At 35.5% G+C, this 15,204-nt stretch overlaps 2 long non-coding RNA genes across 2 annotated transcripts in view; one reads left to right on the top strand and one right to left on the bottom strand.

The window, feature by feature from the left end:
* Positions 1-9,464, top strand: part of Gm14696 (predicted gene 14696) — a 31,917-nt gene extending 22,453 nt beyond the window's left edge. The window contains exons 3-5 of the long non-coding RNA NR_167731.1: positions 533-574; positions 5,828-5,913; positions 7,847-9,464. This is a non-coding gene — a long non-coding RNA (predicted gene 14696). The remainder of the gene's footprint in view (positions 1-532; positions 575-5,827; positions 5,914-7,846) is intronic.
* Gm39513 overlaps positions 7,180-15,204 on the bottom strand; it is a 28,690-nt gene continuing 20,665 nt past the window's right edge. The window contains exon 2 of the long non-coding RNA XR_882305.2: positions 7,180-7,501. This is a non-coding gene — a long non-coding RNA (predicted gene, 39513). The remainder of the gene's footprint in view (positions 7,502-15,204) is intronic.

Raw genomic sequence — 15,204 nt, 5'->3', positions numbered from 1 at the left:
TGAATCCCACTTTGTGCCTGTTGCTGGACCTTCTTTTCCTCCATCTCCATCCCTGTAATTCTTTCAGATAGGAACAAGAGATTTCACTGTGGGATGGCAACACCATCCCTCAATTGATGCCCTGTCTTCCTGCTGGAGGTGGGCTCTCAAAGTTCCCTCTCCCTACTGACCAGTGTTTCATCAAAGGTCCCTCCCTATGAGTCCTGGGAGTCTCTCACCACTCAGGTCTCTGGTGCATTCTGGGGGGTCCTCCAACCTCCTATTTCCTGAGGTTGCCTGTTTGCATTCTTTCTGCTGGCCCTTAGGGCTTCAGTCCTTTTCCTTGACCCAATACCAGATCAGGTTCTCCTCTACCCCCAACTGCCTCCCACCCCATCCACTTTCCCTCCCAAGTCCCTCCCTCCCTCCCCACCTGTGATTGCTTTCTTCTCTCTCCCAAGTGTAAAACAATAGATTATTAATATAGTCATTAAATAAAATTGTTGGCTTACCTCTTTATTAATCAATCCTGTTTTCTCTGTTCTATACCTAGGCCTTCATTAGTGGAATTCTGAGTTTGACATAAGCATATGCAGTAAGTATGATTCAAAATTTGACACAAAGTCTTAAGTAAGTCTTACTTAGTTGTTATTTTAATAATTCTGCTATAATGTAGAGAACTTTACTAGGAATGGCAGCCATGCTCTGTGCCCCAGGTATCTGTGTGATCTTAGATAAGTCATTTCATATCCTGGAACACTCTCATATCTCTAATAAGAAAACTAATATCTTCCCTCTCTACTGAAAGGAATAATTGTGAAGATGGAATGAGATGATAGATGGGGAAACTAGTGGCAGAATCAGCCAAGTCGGGACAACATCAAATTTCCTGTAACACTTGTGTCCTTCTCAGCCATGTGAACAAACATCTCCTGACTTCTTCAAAGATATATTATTAGTATTAATTCCCATATTCGTAGATGAAATTAGACTCAAGGGTAGTTATATTTAATATAACAGGGTTTTCATCCAGCCCCCCCCCCCATTTTCCAGTTTTGAAACTAGCAATTATTATGTCAAAGCAGAGATTTTTCTTCCTAATGTACTAAAGCATCACTCTTGTCAAATAGTTGTGATTTTCCCCTATCATATTAATTCCTTTCAATTTAGGTTTGAGCATTCAAGTCCTTTTTGCTGCAAACAGATCAGAACTGAAATGATGAACTCACTGTTTGAACAATTTTCTCATGGAACCAGAAACTGCCCATAATTCGAAATAGACATTTTTTTTTCCTTAATTCTCTGCTTGCCACACTCTAAGGTCTGCTGCGTGATACTGTTTCTTTTAAAGACCTTTCTTCAGGGACTGATTGAGCCATTAACTTGTAGTCTCACGGTGAAGAATTATGTAGTTGTATAAAGGAATTAGAACTCATTTTGTGTACTGCTATTCATTGGATTACAGGGTCTACTGATGGGTTGAATAACTAAGTTAAAAATAGTGTTTTCTGTATATTTTAGGTAAGAGGAAAGGTAGGAATAGGAATGTAGAGTTATTTTTGCATTTGAAGTCAAACCCAAAAAGATAAGCAAAAACTGGATACCTATAAAAGGAAGGAGAGGGTAGGTTTTCCAAAAGACAAATGAGCATTAACTAATATAAACATCATTCATTTGTATGTTTATCTTTGGAGTGTTGTAGCTCTCACACAAATTATCAAAAATTTAAATGAAACAAAATGACACTACAATTACTAAGATCAAAACAAAAATAAAATAGATGTGTTTAATGGTATCCTGAGATGATAACTGACCTTATTCATGTAAGGAGAATCATTTCAAATGATTTTAACACATAATTTGTTTATAAATTCTTAATAGTTTATACCTCAGGAACAAAAGCAGTTACAAATAAATTCAGATATATTTCAATCACCATATTACCTATAATAATATTTAGAATGTTATGAAACTCTAGGTCTTATTTCAGATTGCGATAAGAAAATATCATAAACCAGGTAACTTATTAACACCAGAAATTCATTGGTAACATTTCTTGGGGCCAAAAACTCTGAGATCCAGGTGTCAACTTGGTTTAGGTTCTGGTGAAGGGTCACTTATGTGTTGTATACAAGCAGCTACTTGCTGTGTCCCCATCAGACAGAGCTCTAGCTCTCTGGTTTGTTATAAATGAGCTCATCCCATTTTTAAGACTTCATCGGCATGATCTAGTTATTTAGCAGAGCCATCTCAATGGGAATTAGTATTTCAACATATGTGTTTTAGAGAATATAATGTGTCAATCACAGCATTACATGAATATGATATATGTATGTATATATATTGAATACTTTTAGGATAAAGTAAATAAATAATTTTATAACTGTTATCAGAAACTGAAGTTTTGAGGATATAAGACAATATACACTCTGTTCTAGCCAGACCTCACTCAAAATCTATAGCCTTAACTAGGAGACCAGGATATTTACTACTTGGTGGGGTCTGCTACACATGACAGGGATGAAATCTTAACAATATGGTTGGCTAAACAAGACCTGCACAACGGCAACACCAGTCCACATGCCAATATGAATCAGGGAAATTTCACAAGGCTCCACCCATAACTAAATGAGGAACTACAGGTAATCAATGGCTTTTATGAGAGGGGGAATAGGCTCTCTTCAGGGATGGGACAAGGGATAAGGTCCAATCTCAAGTGCTCAGCCATAAGCTCATGTACATAAGAATTATGAATTAAATGAACTCAGTAAGGGGTTTCTCTCTCTCTCTCTCTCTCTCTCTCTCTCTCTCTCTCTCTCTCTCTCTCTCTGTGTGTGTGTGTGTGTGTATGTGTGTGTGTGTTCTGTCAAACAGCAATAATGAAGTTGAGATGGAGTTGGGGAAACAGGTGAACTTAGAGGAGAAGATGGAGAGGTGGAAATAATGTAAATACTATATTAATGTATGAAATTCTAAAAAAAATACCTTCCACCCTTGCTATGTTATAATCAAGCTTTCCAAACTCAATCTCAACCATCATGGCAGCACAAAAGAAGGCTAAGACTTTCATCCTTCATGCTCAGCAGTGATCTCAGGCCACATTGTAGATGCTAGAAACCAAACTCAGGCCTTCTACAGGAGCAGTATACTCTCTCAACCACAGGGCCTTCTTTCCAGTTCCTTTAGCTTTAATTTTAAGTGTCAGAACTATCCTAAAAGAATGGGTTTTTAAAGTTCTTTAAATGGAAAAGGAAATGACCGAGAGAGAAAGTTACCTTGGAAAATCAACAAACAAACCACAAAAGGGAAAGTGTGGTTAAATATCAGACTTTCCTTATTCCTTTAAATTTTAAGTATATGTAATATGTGAAGCAAATTTTATACCTGCCTGATAGACTCTAAATTTAAATAAATTTTAACAATTATTTACCAGAGTAAAGAAATGGATCAATAGGAGAAATGGAGGAACAAGTGAAGGTTTTGGAAGTTAACTATAATCAAAGTATATAATATACATATATGAAAACACTATAATGGATCTCATTATTTATACATTAGCAATAATACAAATACAATTATGTTATAGGCTAAGGAAGACCCAGGGAAAAAATAGGAACACGTTGTGTACAGATCACCTGAACTGATTAAAATGCAAAGTGCAATTATAAAAGTTTATAATCAATTTTATTGTCTGTAAAGTTATATTTAACATTGAATTCATGAATATAGAAACAATGCTTCTATTAAAAGAAATTAAACTATGTATTTATAGCATGGTATTCTACACATTGCCAGATTTGATTTGCTGAAAATTTTTCTATTTATATATTAAACAGATGTTGATCTATAATTATTCTTTCTTTATAATTTCTGCTATACATCTCTAAATAAATTTTTCTTTTAATTCTATTTATGGATTTTGTTGTGTCAAATGGAGTTTGTGTTAGGTAGGATTCTCTAAATGAACAGAAATAGGTTATATATACATATATAAGAGTGGCTTATAGTGTGTGGTTCATGTAGTCCAACAATGGTTATCTCAACTTCCAAAGACCAAGGACCCAGAGTTGTTCAGTCCAGGAGGCTGATGTCTCAGCAGTACAAATCTGGCAGAGGAATACTGAAGGGTTCCTGAAAAGCTGGTGATATTAACTGTATGTTAGAATTTCAAAGAAGCAGGATGACTTAGCAACAGGATAGAAAAACTTGACAGTGAGAGTGAGGGGGAGCAGGCAAAATATGAAAGCGTCTTTCTTCCATATTCTTTTGTATAGACTGCACCAGAAGGTGTGGTCCAGATGTAGGGTGGGTCTTCCCACTTCAAGAATTCTAATTAAGAAAATGCCTCACAGGAATGCTCAGAAGTTCAGAGTTTAGTGGATTCTAGATGTAGTCAAGTTGACAACCAAAAATAGCCAGTGAGGGTTAATAATACTTATAAGATCACTGTGAAAATTGAACATTTAGCATGGTTCCTTATCTAGCATATTATAAAGACACTAGTAAATGATGATTGTCATTTCAAAGAAATTTTAATTTTTTTTAAATCTTTGCAAATGGCAAACAATTATTCATTATAAAATATTATTCTTCTGGTTATAATTTTATCACTTATTAAAATATGAGCTTTTTCTTTAAATACTGTCTTCTAGATTTATCTTCAAAACATAGGGTTGAAACTTAGCCAAACACATTCTCATCTTGTTGACAGTTCTCTACTACTTAATCATTCCCAGTCTTGTGGCAAGATTTTTAATACTTTTGTATTTACTTAATACTGAATAGGATTCTTCATTAGCTTTCAATTTTATTGTGTTGATTTACACAAATTATATTTTTCAAATTATTTTTCTCCTTTATATAAAAATTAAAGTTATTGGGGTAAAGTTCTTGCACTCAGAGTTCCCACAAAACATGAAACTGAGAGATAAAATATATACACAGAGGACCTGGAGCAACCCTGAGTTGGTCATGTGCTGGCAACCACATTTTCAACTGATATAATGAAAATGTATTTTGAGACCATGATAATTTTGTAATATATTTCTCATATATTATTTTGAAATATAAGTGATTATTCTTTAAAAAAGACAAGTAGCATTTGGCTATGTGTTGTTCTGTGTGCTTGCACATGTGTATGTACTTGTGACTGTAAGGATGTATGTAGATGTGTGTAAACATGTCTGGAGGACAGAGATCAACTTCAGGTGCCATTTCTCAGAAGACATCCACCTTGTTTGTTGAGACGGTCTATGAGTGGCCTGGAGTTCACCATGTAATCTAGGCTGGCTAACTAGAGTGACCAAGAGATCTGCCTCTTCAACACCTGAATTTCACAAGCATATTTTACCACATTTTGCTTTTTCCATGGATTCCAGGGATCAAATTATGGTCTACATGCTTGTATGATGAGCTCTTTGTAGATGGTGCTGTCTCCTCAACCACAAGTCAATTTTTGAAGTAGAGATATATACCCAAGAAGGTCTCAAACTCATGTAATTTGCCCATCCCAGATCCCAAAGTACTGGGGTTACAGTTGTGAGTCACCATGCCCATCACAGAAAAAAATTTCAGTAAAGATCTAGTGCTTTGAATGAATTAGTTTCTTTTTTAAGTTTGAATATATATATATATATATATACAAGTATTTATATATACTTGCTATATATATATATATATATATATATATATATACATATATATACATATATATGAAATTATATAATTATATTCTGGGTAGAGTTTTAAAATAGTTCCTAAAATATCAATGCTTTAATCATAGAACCTGTGTCAATATGTATGGATATGGTGAGAAATATTTATTATGGTTCTGTTCTATATGACACAGATGATCTTCAAATCAGAAGATTATTCAGATGAAGCTAAAAAATCCTATGAGCACCTTTGGAGGCAAGCTAGCAGGAGAATTAGAAGGTAAATGGATTTGAAATATGTGTGAGAGGAATTGGCATAAGGAATCCTGCTGCTGGCTATAATTCGTTGTGAAGGCTTTTGTACTCTAAGGGTGATTTGCCACCATTTAGAAGGAATTCACTACAACTTATCCACACTCAAGGGGATAGAGGTGCTGATAACTATATTCTAACTCCTTGCAGAGTGAGTTTGTAAAAATTAAATTACATAGAGCTATCTCATAAAGAGGAATAGTCTCCATTCTCCTCTTCATTTATTTGAATGCTAACATTTACATACAACTAAAGATCCACATATATTCACTTCATATTTTAATTGTAATCCTTTCCTTAGAACTTGCCATCTCTAGCCAATTGAAAGTTGTTTGTTATTGGTCTCTATGGTCCTTTGATATGAGCTGTCTTGTTAAACTATACTTTCTGGCGCTACAAAATATTTCACATTCATCTTGTACTTTGCCTGAACCATTTCTCAAATGTTGTTGTCCCATTCATGTTATTGATATGGATGATCTGTTTATTTATGTTCAACTCTGTCATATAATTCTATTTTACAGTTAATATTTACATCATTCAAGATAAACCAAAGAAGGAGAAAAATAGGGTGCATGGGGGTATTTGCACAGACATTTGTTACATGGCATGGCCTATGCAGCTATGGAGCTAGATAAGCAATCCTAGGACCCTTAAGTCAATACTTCATAAGGAGAAGAGTGGTGCCAGGCAGGCAGAGGCTGATGCAGATGTTTAGAAGCATAGCCTCTTCTTTCTTTGAGAGATTTCAACCTTGACTTGCATTCCTACCTGATTTTAGTCAGGCCCATTGCCTTTATCCATGGTAATCTCCCTTACTTGAAGTCAGTGGGTTAGAAGATTAATTTGCATGTGAAAGATTTCTTTTTTTTTAGCAACAACATTTAGATTAGTGTTTGAAAGAATAGTGTGACTGCAACTTATCCAAATTGACACATCACAACCATTCTGTGATGCATTTACTGGCAGCTTGTCTGTATTTAACCTGGTTTTTCATTTTGTACCAGTGGACACCTTGGTACCAGTGCCTTTCATAATGTTCCCCTCTTCTCTTCCCTGCTTAATCTTCTATCACCTGAATATTAAGACTCAGCGTTTGTTATACTTTATATCCATGTATTAACTATGCAATAATAAAATCATATTATTTAAAGTTGCAATGACAAGAAATGTTTTTCAAGAAATAGGGCATGTAGATGTCTGTAATCCCAGTACTTAGAAGCTGAGACTAGAGTATAGAGAATCATGAGTTTAATGCTAGCCTTAGATACATAGCAAAACTATGACTCTACAAACACTATATTTTAATTTTAATACATATGTTTTATCCGAATAAATTATGCAAATATTATACAAATATTACTGATGTTTAGTCATCCACATTTGTTCCTGGTGCACTTGGAGGCCAAAATAGGACATTTGGATACCCCCGGAACTGCAGTTAAACACAGTTATGAGTCACTCACTATATGTATTCCGGGAAACAAACCTAGGTCTTCTGAAAGACTTCAAACTTCTCTTCACCAGTCAGACTCGGACTCTCAAGGCTCAGGGCTCTATGCAGAAGAGAAGGCAGAAAGATTGGTCAAAGAGAGAGGTAAAGGACAATGCCAAGAGAGCAGCATCCAGACACAACAGAAATAACACATAAAAATCACAAACACTAACACATTTAGGACCTGCACAGGTTCAAACAGAATCCCAGCCCTGAGAAAAAGTGGACACAAATGGCCCACATCTAACAAAGATGCTCTCTGTTTAAGAGATAAAAAGAACAAGAAGATGAGAGAAGATCTGGCAAGAGTTGGAGGAAGGAAATGAATATGACCAAAACATATATGAAAAATTAAAAAGAAATGAAGTTCATTAAAATTTTTATTCTGTTTTTGTTCTTTCTGCAGCTTAAAGATCTCCATAGTACACCCTTCTTCCTTTCAGCAAGTCTCTAATCTGTTCTTCTCCCTTGAACTTGACAGTTTCCCACAAGTAGGAGTTTCATGAAGCTTCCTCCTGTGCTCCCAAGAGCATTATAATTAAATTCTCATTTTGAGATAAATGTACTTTCATATGCCTGGGCAATGAGTAATGATGACGAATTCTGTGTACCCTTGCCCCAGATTCCCCCACTGGTATTGTGTTGAAGAAATATTAAAAGCAGAATAATTAGGATATTGACATGGACAGACAAGATATACAACATTTGCATCATCCTGATGATTGGCTGTGATATACTTTTATATTCATCATCACTTCTCCCCCACTACTTCTTTAATCTTTCCCAGTTACACACACACACACACACACACACACATATACACACACATACATATACATATAATATATATATACACATACATACACACAAGCACCCTATATGTGTATATATGTGTGTGTATTATGTATGTATGTATCCCTAAATATATAAATACACCTTTAAAAGTCCATATAATGTTACTGGTGTGTATATAATCTCAGGAATGACCAGGTAGCATTGAAAATGGGGCCTTTTGTGATACTTTTACATGGAAGCATGTAGTGCTCTGTTATATTCTGGACATGAAAGAGAAGTGACTTTCTAGAAGAATATGTGAATTTGTACCAGAAATGTATGAAATTATACTAGTAATGTATGAAAGACTCAGATTCCAAGTATTCACAACATCATGAGACATTTTATCTGTTTCATTCGGTTTTGATAAAAGAGTCTGTAAGAGTTACTCTCATCTATCTGTGACCAAATCCCTGACAAGATGCACCTTAGCAGAGGATGAACATTGTTTTTCTTATAGTTAAAGCCAATACAATCCATCATGTCCAGGATTCCTGTAGGAACCAGAGGTGGTAGACAACATCAAGGAAACTGCTTCTTCAACACACAAGGCTAATACACACATAAATTTACAAAGACTATGACAACATGAACAAGACCTGTGCAGAATCGAGCCAGGCAATGGGAGGAGTGGATATGGACACATCCCACTCCTAGCCGAGAAGCTATTTGCAATGGAATCTATACGAGAGGGAAAATCAGTTTCCTTCATTGAAGTGACTCTGGGTATATAAGCAACAATTGAGACCATGACCTATGCATGGCAAACACAAATCAGACTGCATGACTTTGTTTTATTGGTTTTTGGTTTTTGGTGTTTTTTTTTTTTTTTTTTTTGCTTGTTTGTGCTTCTTTTTATTGTTGTTGTGCTTTGGTTTATTTAAAGATCACACAAGAACATGAAGTTACATGTGTACAGAGGTGGGGAGGACCTGTGAGAAGCTGAAGGCAGGGAAACACTATTACCAAAATATATTGTACCACGTTTTCAAAAATAAATATAAGCATTAAAAAAGTTCCAATTCAGAGAAATTACCATAGCAAGTGTCACCATGGAAGTGAAACAGCTGGAACTTTAATATGTTGTTGGTGTGAGCAAAGGTTATTTCTTCCACTTCAGGAAATCATTTGGTAAATTGCTCTAAAATAAGCCTATACCATAATGTAGTAATTCCACTTCTAAGAGATTTTCAAAAAAAAAAAAAAAGAATGCATGAACATTGCCCTCATTCAAATAAATAACCACCCACCTATGTTCATGCAGGCAACCCTAATTAAGTGTGTGTGTGTGTGTGTGTGTGTGTGTGTGTGTGTGTGCATGTACACACACACACATGCACGCATGTGCACATACACATGAGACTGACAGAGAAGGGGAAGGAGGGAGGGAAGGAAGAAGGAGGAAGAGAGAGATGTTTAATGGGGACTTGGGAAACAGGAGGACTCAAGTAAGAGGATGAGCTACAGTAATATATATATATTAGTCAACTAACATCTGTATGAACCGGTGAAAGAATAAAGTTTTTAAAAAAAGAAATGAATGTGTGTGTGTGTCTTAGTTTGGGATTTATTGCTGTGAAGAGACACCATGACCATTTATAAGGAGAACTTTTAATTGGGGCTGGCTTACAGGTTCAGAGGTTCCGTCCATTATCATCATGGTGGGAAGCTTGGTAGCTTCCAGGCAGGCATGGTGCTGGATTGGAAGGCAGCCAGGATAAGACTCTCTTCCTTGCTGGGCAGAGTTAGAGCTCTCTAGGAGCCCTCAAAGCCCGCCTACACAATGACATACTTCCTCCAACAAGGCCTCATACCACAGTGTGTACAAAAAGTATATATACAAGAAATATTTCAGTTGTTTTACTCCTAAGGGTCTCAAAAGGAAAATAAGAAAAATTCTATTAACATATTAACAGTAGCTAGGACAAGTGCTACAGTCACATGGTAGACTGTTATATAGGAATTTTAATACATGCCCTGAAATGGAGAATACTATAAAAAAACTACTTAATGGATATAATTTAGATAAAATGGAAATATTCTTTGAGAAACATTACTCATTAATAATGGTATTAAAAGAAATGAGAGATATTTTTAGTCTTTTCTATTAAGTAATTTTGTTATTAAAATGGTTTCCACAAAGAAATTTTCAATTTCAGGTAGTTTTGTACATAAATTTAAATTTATTTTGACCTCTGGCTATTCATATGATTAAAAGAAATATAATTTTAAAACATATTCTCTCCCAAGCCAGAGGAGGAAGTAACTTTTCCCAATTAACATTATAAAGTCAATGTTATCCTAATATTCTCAACTTCTGTAATGCTGTGACCCATTAATGTAGTTCCTCATGCTGTGGTGACCCGCAACCATAACATTATTTTCATTGCTACTTCATAACTCTAATTTTGCTACTGTTATGAATCACAGCATTAATATCTGATATGCAGGATATCTGATGTGTGGCCCATGGGCAAGGGTCTTTTTATATAGGAAAATGGGGAGTTCGAGATCAGCCTGAACTAAATAGGAACCTACTTCTAAAAAGCAGCAGCAACAAAAGACAACAATGTAAGAAAAGAGAATATTAGATCACCATTCTTAGCAAAGTTGAAGAATTTGAATCTAGCAACAATATTAAAATAATTTATCAGTGTTAGTGGTCCCCCATGCTGCAATAGATGGTACTATACCTAAGCACTTATGCAAAGCTCTAATTGAAATCTGTGGTTTAATTAAGAAAAAAAGATGCTGTGCAATTGGGAGTGGAATATGGCAAGGTCTTGGAGAAGTTTAAGGGGTAGGTGGTGGATATTTATAAATACTTTGCATACATCTGTGATACATATACTATATACATTATGGCATATATAAAATGGAGTGTCTTAGTTTCATTTTAAATGTTGTGACAAAGAACCATGCCAAATTAAGTTATAAAATAAAGCATTTAATCTACAGCTCACAGCTCCAGAGAGTTATAGACCATGACCATCACGGCGGGGAGCCCAGCAACAGGCAGACTGTTATGGCATTGGAGCAGTAACTATGACAGCAACAACCAACCACAGGCAGTCCAAGGCACTTTCATTCAAACCACCACATGAGGTGTATCCCATGACAGAGCACTTTATCATAGAAAAGACAGTGACACACTAGCAAGCGTTTGCTGAAAGGACCCAGATAGAGCTGTCTCTTGTGAGACTAGGCCGGGGCCTAGCAAACACAGAAGTGGATGCTCACAGTCAGCTATTGAATGGATCACAGGGTCCCCAATGGAGGAGCTAGAGAAAGTATCCAAGGAGCTAAAGAGATCTGCAACCCTGTAGGTGCAACAACATTATGAACTAACCAGTACCCCAGAGCTCTTGACTCTAGCTGCATATGTATCAGAAGATGGCCTAGTCGGCCATCACTGGAAAGAGAGGCCCATTGGACATGCAAACTTTATATGCCCCAGTACAGGGGAACGCCAGGGCCAAAAAGGGGGAGTGGGTGGGTAGGGAAGTGGGGGGGGGGAGGGTATGGGGGACTTTTGGGATAGTATTGGAAATGTAATTGAGGAAAATACGTAATAAATTTTTTTTAAAAAAAGAAAAGACAGTGACATTTCCATGTTTGTGGAATAAAAGAGAATATCTACATATTTGCAGAAAACATGCTTGGTAAAATTTGGCAAACTTATCTGAGCAATTGGGAGGAGAAGACAACTACCTTAACTTCACAAAGGGTACACAGAGAGGAGAGAGAGAGAGAGAGAGAGAGAGAGAGAGAGAGAGAGAGAGAAACATTTTTTGATGGAAGAAGGAACATTCTCTTCCTATTATCAGGAAAAAGCAATGGTTACCATTGCTTTTTCCTGATAATGGTAATAGACACCATTGCTTTTGTTGAGATATTTAATCTCAGTCAGAAAAAAAGTGAGACAACAATATGAAATAAGAGAAATATATATTAGAAAGGATGGTGTTATCTGCACACATTATGATTATTGTTACAGAAAATATGAAGCAATCTAAAGAAAAATGCTACTAAAACTATTGAGTCACTAGCGAGGCAAACATCCAAAATGCCAATATGAAAGTATCCATTGCAAATCGTATAATAACAATGGAAATGTAGACGTGATCTTAGAAATAATTCCATTTACAATAGGATCTGAATATAGAAGGAAACACAGTTATCAATGTTAAAAAAGTATTTTATAGGATCCATAAAATGAAAACTAAAAAACAAAAACAAAACAAAACAAAACAAACAAAAAACAAAAAAAAACAAAAACAAAAACAAAAAAAAAAAACCAACCACATAGCAAGAGGAAACTAAAAGCAGACCTAAATGATATATAGCCTATTTCAGTTGAATTTTATGGGAAGAGTCAATTTGTAAATGTGTAATTTCTTTCCCATGCTATCCACTAGACACTAGTCAAGATCCTAAAAATTGATAAAATGAATATTGAAATAGAGCCTAAGAAACATGTCTACTTAAACAGTCGCATGTTTATTACAGATACCATTATTCCTCGCTGGTGGGAAAATAAGCTCGTTCAACTGATCCTGGGATGGAGAAATTAACTAACAGCTTCCATTAGAAACCAACATCAACTGATTCTAGGGAGGAAATAGAATAATGTTTTTATTTTATTCAAGGAAACAAATATTACTTAAGAAAACCAAGTAAAACAAAAAGTTAAACATGGGCTGGAGTTATGGCCCAGTGTTTAAGAGCACTAGTCGCTCTTTCAGAGGAGGCAAGTTCAATTGTGAGCATCTACATATGCCACACAAGGGTTGGTAACTCAATTCCAGAGGATATAGTGCCCTCTTCTGGACTCTGTGGGCACTGCATGCACATAGTACACAGACATTTATGCAGACCAAATACACATGAAATAAAAATAAACATATCCTTAAAAATGAAAGATGAATTCAACTTAATTTCTAGCTAAGAATACTTTTTAATTAAAAGAAAACATAAAACAGAAGGTTGTTATAGAAGCTCAACAACCTTATCAAAAACTATTTGTCAACATACTGGAGTTTAGAAAAATTCAAGAATAAAAAAAGGCAGAAGCTGTGATTTATAAATTTGAGCACAGTCTGTATGGCATTACAAATTCTCTCAAGCTAAAGGGGACAAAATCACAGCAACATAGATACAAGTAGGGAATCATTATGCTAAGCGACATTAACCAGACACAGAAAGACCAGTATCATGGGAGCTAAAATGTTGGTTCTGTAGATGATAAGAGTAAAATGGGGGTGTGGTTCTCAGAGGCAGGGGGGAATGCAATAGGACAGAGATAGGAAAACTAATGAGAAGTTACAGATAGGAACAATTCTGGTGTATTGTTGTACAGGGACTTCATGTGGCAATTATGTTTGAACATTTCAAAAAACAGAAGGAAGGATGCTAAACATTTTCACAACAAAGAATTGACAAATATTTAAGGAATACAAATGTGTCTAACATGGTTTAAGCATTAAATAGTGTGTACATATACAAAGTATTACACAGTACCCCATTAATATGTGTATTTTTGTAACTCTTGCCTTCACTAGAAGAATTAAAGTCTTTAAAACATAAAGGTCAAAAGGTCAGTGATTAACTAAGAGAAGACATATAATCTGCTATATATCCAAAATATAGAGAAATAATATAAACAAAGGAAAGGTGCACATCCGAAACTGGTATGCAAAAAGTTATTCTTCAACATCTGTATTCATCAGACAAAATATGAGCTACAAAGTGATACATCTACTCCACCCTCACACACAGCAATTAGAATAGCTAAAACAAGAAAAACATCAACAGAAATGGCATTATGACCTGGGCGTGGTGGCGCACATCTTTAATCCCAGCATTTGGGAGGCAGAGGCAGGCGGATTTCTGAGTTCGAGGCCAGCCTGGTCTACAGAGTGAGTTCCAGGACAGCCAGGGCTACACAGAGAAACCCTGCCTTGAAAAACCAAAAACCAAAAACCAAAAACCAAAAAAAGAAAGAAAGAAAGAAAGAAAGAAAGAAAGAAAGAAAGAAAGAAAGAAAGAAAGAAAGAAAGAAATGGCATTATGAACAAGAAACTATTTAAAGCCTCATACATACAGGAAGGGATGAAAACCTGATATGACCACATTAGAATATATTTTGCTTATACAGATGTATATGCATATAATGAATCTGCCAAGGGCTATATATGAAATGTATACATTTTCCATATATAAGATACATATCAAGAAATAAGAAAAGAGGAACTACATGAAATAGCAGAGAAATTTTAATAAAATGTATATGTGTGAATATAAAATTATTGGAATTAATTTCATAAATCTGGTTAAAATGTTCTTTTAAAATTCTGTATTTTTTTAAATGCTTTCTGAAGTATGGGATTTGCTTAAAATAATCCATTTTGATGGGAGGACACATAAAATAAGATGGACTTTGTGTGTGTAATAATTACAACTTGATGATCAGTAAAGAGGTTGCATTATCTTATTATCTTCACTTCTCACTTAACTGAACATTTTCCATAATAAAAAAGTACCTTCCATCATTTGGACAAAACAACCCAGGTTTTGCAATCACAGAGTGCTCCTGTACTGAATAGCTTTGTGACTAGAGAGCAAAGTTGCCTTATCTCCATTCTTCCTCTAAAAGTGGCACTACTTACACAACTCCCCTCAGAATCTAGGACAGTCCCATAAGATGCTCTTAAACACTTAGCATAATAGCTAGCAGGCGTACATCAGGTGCTCAATACTGACTGATTGTCTTTGCCCCTGATTCTTTCAACCAAGCTCTTTCTGATTTCTCTAGTTGGTCAGTACACATAGCATTTGGCCTTTTGCTTCCTATGGAGCAGTGTGTTCTAAAATGTATACCAATATACTTTCCCACCTAAAGACTTGTGAGGATGTGATGTGTAGTTTGAG

Source organism: Mus musculus, chromosome X, assembly GCF_000001635.26.
Source record: "Mus musculus strain C57BL/6J chromosome X, GRCm38.p6 C57BL/6J".
Classification (NCBI taxonomy): domain Eukaryota; kingdom Metazoa; phylum Chordata; class Mammalia; order Rodentia; family Muridae; genus Mus; species Mus musculus.
This window is presented reverse-complemented; position numbering and strand designations above follow the sequence as displayed.